A 7,011-nucleotide genomic window follows, 5' to 3' on the forward strand; every position below is an offset into this window, starting at 1 on the left:
AGATCTTATACCCTGTGGTGTTATAATCAAACCAACCAAAAGTTGCATTGTGACCAGGGTGTCATCAATTGGTTTGTTAATTTGGTACCACTTTTCCTGATACTTGCCTAAGCTTATCATTTTTGCCAAACTCATTTGACTAGAAAAAAGTTGTTTTTTCTTCCTTAAACACGCATGCACACTCTCTATAAAAGAAGAAGAGGAAGAAATAATTCATTTTTTTCTTAACGTTCCATTTGCACCACATCTTGGCATTCACAATCACTATACATATGGTAGCTTCATGATCCAAAAAGGGGTTCCAAGTCTCGAGACAAACAAGGCAACTTTTATGCAGTCTCACCTAAAGGTACATTAGCATGGAAAAGCAGTCTATAGGCCAAGAAATGGCCAAGATAAACCATTATGAGCAAACCGGACGATAACATTGCCTTAACAAATAATCTAGGACCTAGCTATTATAGTAAATGTTAGTATTAGAGAGCAGTTGGTATCAGTTGCCATAGGTGTCACAGGTGGAGGCTAGACGTGGGCTACTACCGCTGGAATATACAGTTATCTTACTATTTATCATCTGGTATAAATAATAGATTATAATATGAAGAAAGAATCTTTTCGCCAATTAATAAAACTAGTTTATCTTTAAGTTATCTTTATTTTTATCTTTATCTTTAAATTCTCTATTGTTAGGATTCTAAGTTACCAATAGTGATAGCACTAGAGTACTTCAATCGTGTTGCATCTTATATTTTCTTCTTCCAAGCAAACGGTGTGGCGACAATAAAAGTTCTTGAAGGTTAAAGCATCTGTACCCACTTCACTCATCATCATCTTTTCATTATCTTCTTTTCGGCTAATCTAATACTGGTGGCACATCCGCGCATGTATCCCAACTCAAGCCATAACATCCTTCTCCATTAGCCAGCCTGCTTTCTGGTAATGCCTGTCTTTTGATCATTCCGGCCAAATGGAAAAAAGAGAGAAAATACATTCACATGACTTTGAGTCTCTCGGCATGTTAAAGTTTTCATTGCTTATTATGCATCTAAATTATTTTCTTCAGTCCACTTTTCTGGAAAGAACTTAGTAAGAGTTCTTGCATTCTCCTGTAAATGCATGTAATTTCTCATCCCAGAAAGCAACTTGTGACAGGATGTCATATAACTTTATACCACCTAGCATATATAGTGGTATGTGATAGTTTCATGATAATTTGGTATATATACTAAAGAAGAGAGCAGGAATAATCCAAATAAAACTTCAGTCGTGCAAGCCAAATGGTTAAGCTTAGAGTATGTTGAAGAGAAGAAATAGGTTATGAGCAATAGACCATCACACTGGTGAGTCTGAAATTCCAACACTGGACGCCAGTTTGAACTAAAGTATGCATGGGCTTGGATGACAGAAGGTTTTGGACCCTAGTCGAGAAGAAAAAATAAGTGTTTTTTTTCTGTTTAAAAAGAAACCATTATTAGCCTTTTGGTGTTACAAACTTCTTTAACTCATCTCATAATCCTTCTCCCTAGTCCTAAGGTGGGCTTGGTTAGTCATTTGTTTAAGTTTGGTTCTTTTATAATACGCTACTATGAAATGGTCCTCACTTGCACCCATTTGTAAGTCGACAACTCACTTGATGAATGGAATGCTTTTAGCTTGAAATGGACGGCTGTGTGTCTTTCATTCTCATTGGATACTAACATCAACGGAGTCATCATAGAAGCACAGGGATCACTGCCTCATAAAATACATGCTTGCATTTGTCCAGGAGTGCCTACTTCTCAAAGGCATTGCCTCATCCTCATCCTTGGTTGTTTGGGTCATCAGCAACTGATCAATTATAAAGACATCAGATTCCTCCTGCTTTCCTGAGTTGCATAATTATGTTCTTGACTGATGCAATTGACAAAGGCTGCAGAAGCCAAAAAAATTACATGAAAGCTATCAAGGTGTTTCGAAGCATGGCAATGCAGTTGAATGGAGTAGGTATATACTTGAATCACTTGCTTAGTTCCAAGGGGGTTGCTTCTCTCCTTCATTACTAAAATTTGCCATGGAACCTTTGTATGTGATTGTATTCGGGCTGCGTAGTCACAGAGACTTACAATGTTTCGATGCATTTTTTTCGATTATAATTTTGTGCCAAGCGATGAGGATATATTGTTTTTCTTATAATCTAAAGGCTGCACAAAGTGCACTGAAACAAGCAGCTAATTCGTTCTTCCACTGTTCCTACAAGCATTGCATAAAAATTCAAAGAACATCTGTAGCTATGGCGCACAAGAATCAACTCATATCCTTGGCAATTGCTTTAGTATACTCAAGTCCTATCAGTTGGAGAGCACCTAAATTAATTCGAGAGGAGCTAACTTTCAAGGACAATGTGAGCCTATCAGATCTCAGGCCACTAAGAGGGCTTCTCTAACAGCCCATCCCTAGAATTAGTCTTCATGGAGAAGGATTTAATTTTGACTATTAACATCTTTTGAAGTGATTTCCTCCAAAAAAAAAAAAAAAAAAAAAAAACATCTTTTGAAGTGATAGCTAGGTGTGGAATAATTATGTTGATGAAGCATTGCATACTAATGACACATGGAGAGCAGATGACCTGAATTATATTGGATTGGACTCTTGTAAGTTGGTGTCTCCAATTCATTGTCTACCATTCTTGACATAGCACAACTTAGCTACACCATGAACCCAATGCAACACATGAGCAAGTCGACATTTTTTTGAAAAATTACGGATGGCTGAGATACTTATAATTTTGAATCGTACGGAGATTGAGCATGAGCGATCACTGTCATGCCATGTCTGATTGGAGTTTAAGTTATAGCACTCTTAGCATTAGAAGGGAAAGATGCTATGAGCATGTTGATGGTTCCCCTTTGCATCTTTGAGGAACAAAATGGAAGAGGGATGCTTCTTACTGGACTCAGAGCTTAGAACATCTCTCCCACAAAAGGGCCAGGGAAAGGGGTGCCAACCAAATGAGCTCCACCGCTCGAGTTCATTTGGTAATTAGCACCCTTATTATTAGAACCGTGTCGATGTGGTATAGTATGAGGCCATGAATTTGATAAGTTTAATGCACTTCAGGTAACATTGCTACTATTATAAAGAAAACTCTCAACAACAGTATTCTACCCGTTTTTTTAACTTCGTTTTTATGATAATTATCAAACTACTGCTGCATTATTTGGAATCTCTTACAGTGATTGATATTTTTATATTATTTATTTTTTTTTTGCAAGTCCTGGTGTATACCCATGCTAGTTCTAACTTTCCCAGAAGCCAAGACTTTGATCACCAACAGAGTTTTAGTGTGAATTAAGATCCAATTTTTTCCTTCCTTTTTTTCGCCTTTTCCTTATCAAAATTTGAAATGAAATGTTGTATTAACCTGGAAAGGGCTCATAGTCATGACAAACCAATCTAGACTTGAAAGATTTGGTAACCTAACCTGACCTAATCCCTTTCGGTCTTTCGATGGGCCGTAGGACATTCACAAGTTTGGTTCTTTCGGAGTTGAAAAAATAACTTAAAATTAAATACATCATATCTAGATCATATGTTTGTGGCCTGCAATTTTGTACTTCGGTCTCCCCCTCTTGTAATCTCATTCAGTGGCAATATCACATCCATGCCCAAACTTGAATCACATGTGCAAGACATGAGCCGGAGTTAAAATCATACATTGATATCCAAGACCAAGTGGAGGGATAGGGAGTGGGAGGAAAGATGAAAAAATATATCATATAAAATATCGACCACCATCGCCATCATCATTACTATATCTTTTTAATGAAAATATTGCATAAAAATTCTTAGTTGATGCCACTTTTCTCTGGAGGAATGGACATTTTCAATGTGTTCTCTAGAATTGTGATTCCTAATTTGCATGCAACCCTTGTATTTTTCACTTCAAAGCCAACTGAGCTGGAATCATGCATGAGTGTAAAGATACCCAAGAGTATCAGCATACAAAAACTTGCAAAGAACCCCCCCCCCCCCCCCCCCCCAGCAGCCTTGCATTGTCAAACTATTCATATGCATGACTGAAACAGTTGGAAGGAAAAAAGAATGCTCATCCATAAATTTTGTTTGCCACAATGTTTTCAATTAGGCAATCTCTTTACTTTCCAATTGGTCGAAGCTACAAAACCTCATGCCACCAGGGAATAAAATGTAGTTCATAGCTTCTTACACTCAGCAATCGATCAAATTTTTTACTAGATACCATACGGTTGGCTATCCGATGGTCCTTCTCGATAGTTCTACCCTAATTGTTGCTCATGGCCATAGAAGTGGCAGTAGGATGCATTGTAAATTCCAATTACTGTAGCTAGCTAAACTCTGATAGGGCATTTGCATGTTACAAATTGCACTTATCAGGTAGAAGATATAATTAATGCTCTTTATCCATTTTAAAATAATTAAATTTAAATACTATGGATTTGCAATCTTTCTCAAGAGATTTCATGTTTAATTAGCTAGATTTGGCTCGAGGATTGGAGCCACACCTAAGTAGTTACAAACACTAGCTAGTTGAAGCTAGCTATATTTGTTTTCCTTTCTTTTTTAAGTTAAACATCCATATATGAGTTAGTCCCATCAATCACTCATAGGTTACAAGTTAGACTAATAAGCACAATAAAATACATAACTATAACTTCTTCTTCTTTTTTTTCTAATACAAATATTTCTTATATATTATAAAATTTTAATAAGATCGTCTATCAGATATTGACTTGTTGCCATAGTGAGTTGCACCGAATTCAGCTTTTTCTTGCCGACTCGAACAAACCTACAAGGCCATGACATACAAAAACAAACAAAAAAAATCAAATCCAACGAAACTATTGTGAATCTTTGGAACCCAAAATCGTGCACCGTGGAAGAAAGCAGCGAGCCAAACAAAAACTGCCGCTATCACTCCTCCCTTCGCTTTGACGGCATCCAAATCTAAAATCTCTACCAAATCCGACCAATGCGTGGAAACCACGGCTCCCTTAAAATAGTAACAAAATTAAACCTACCAAACAATACTAAAGCAAGTCCGCCATTTTTTTTTTTTTTTTTTACGAGGGAACCAAATCCCTAATTTTTTTGCTAAAAAAATCTTCTAATTTTTTTTTTTTTGATGCATCGGCAGATCAACCAATCTTGCATGAGCATTGCCAATATAAATCAAGAGGCAAAATACTCCACAGAGATGGAAGAACAGATACAAAGCCCTCCGAACCCCTTCTACAGAATTCGTTGAATCACTTTCGCTGAATCTCCTTCTAAAATGATATTTTGGGATCTACAGAACTCATCTCACATAGAAGACTCTCTCTCTCAGACGACACTGAGTTCTACCTCCAAAACTGATGACTTGAAGATGCGTCGCCCTTCCCGCGTTAACCAGTTTGGACTTGTGAATCTCTAATGAACACACGTGCAACCTCCTAATTTTCACCACCGTAATCACACCGGGGCAAGTGGGGCCCCGCCCCAATAAAACGCTCCCCGTCTTTTACTCGGAAACCCCCTCTGTTCCCCGATCTCTTATATATGCCCCCTCTCTCTCTCTCTCTTCTCAAAAGCCCAGAGCGGCGAAGCCTAAACTCATACCATCCTTTTCTCCTAAAAATATCTTCAGATTCCTATCTCTTTGGATAGCGATCGTTGGACGGAAAAGATGTGCTGCTGCCCAAGCAAATCGTGCTGCCTGTGCTTGCTGTTGGTGGCTGGTGATCGTGGTGATAGGATTCGTCTTCGGCTTCGGGGTGTTCGCCCATGGCTTCCACAGCTCAAGGACGCCTTCCACTTGGAAGACGCCGGTGTCCATGGTTCGAGCCCTTTCTTGGGCCAAGGAGCCCCCGCCCCTTCTAAAACATACGGTTCTTCCATCCAAGATCTCAATCTATAATCCTTTTTTTTTTTTAAATCTTTCCTTTCATTGCTCTTTGGGTCGAGTTTTTCTAAGAGATCTGCATTCTTTTCTTGGGAACTTTTTTTTTGGATCAAGGTGGGTCCTTGAGTCTCGTTTTTGGATCAAGATCTACTGATATGCCGGCGAAAACTTCGTGGATCTTATAAAACAATATTATTTTTTAATGAATTTTTTAAATCCATATTCGCTAATGGATCCTGCGACGTTCTCTGAAAAAAAAAAAAAAAAAAGATGGATTGGATTCACCAGCTCTCCTATCTTTTCTATCTGTCCAAGGTGGGTTTGATTCTCTAATTTTTCTCTCTTTATCTTAGCGCAAATGCGAAGGAAGTTGGAAGCCATGCCGAACATCCGGCCGTTTTCCGAGTTTCCGGACCCAATCCGGTTTGGTTTTGATTCGTCACTTTGCTGAAGTCCTGCTTGGTTTAGACTCTAGAAAACGCCGGTCCGAGTCATTGAACCGCGAACCACTTCGAACCGGACCGTCACGTGCACGGATGGGGGTTGTTGCGGTTGGTGATAGGTGAGAGTTTTAGCTCATCCACTGACGAGACTTTATAACTAACCGTTGCTTGATGTGATGTGTTATTTGATTTGGGATGGCCAAAGGGGAGTGACGCTTTTGTTCAAAATGAACCTCTTATTGAAACCGGACCTTTTCATGACATTTTTTTTTTTAATTTGATATCAGACCTGTCCAAAGTCCTTGCACTTCTCTGAAGTCTCTCCTCTTTTATCCAGTTGGGCTAATTCCGACAGAGCCCAAAGTAGGAGGATCCTGCAAATTTATGCTGGATTCCATTGCCAGTGCTTGTGTTTTGCTGTTGTTTGTTACAGATGCCATCGGGAAGAGAGGTGATGCTGAAAAGGTCTTGCTAACTAATGTTAATCATATGTCAAGGAGAACTACCTAATCTTATAGCATCTAGATATTTTCCATGACGTGTCACTCTAATGTGTAAATCAAATTTTTGCACTCAGTGGAGAAAGATTTTATAATCTTCCATGTCATATGCAGAACATGATGATGAAGAGCTGTTAAATATTGCTTTACTTGGAAGCCTTGTGTGAAA

At 38.6% G+C, this 7,011-nt stretch overlaps 1 long non-coding RNA gene across 1 annotated transcript; it reads left to right on the top strand.

Annotated features, from left to right (window-relative positions):
- Positions 1-5,873: 5,873 nt before the first annotated feature.
- LOC120104937 lies at positions 5,874-7,011 on the top strand. Its single transcript, XR_005507317.1, has 2 exons — positions 5,874-6,461; positions 6,630-7,011. It is a non-coding gene; the product is annotated as an uncharacterized LOC120104937 (long non-coding RNA).

Source organism: Phoenix dactylifera, unplaced genomic scaffold (assembly GCF_009389715.1).
Source record: "Phoenix dactylifera cultivar Barhee BC4 unplaced genomic scaffold, palm_55x_up_171113_PBpolish2nd_filt_p 000143F, whole genome shotgun sequence".
Taxonomy (NCBI): domain Eukaryota; kingdom Viridiplantae; phylum Streptophyta; class Magnoliopsida; order Arecales; family Arecaceae; genus Phoenix; species Phoenix dactylifera.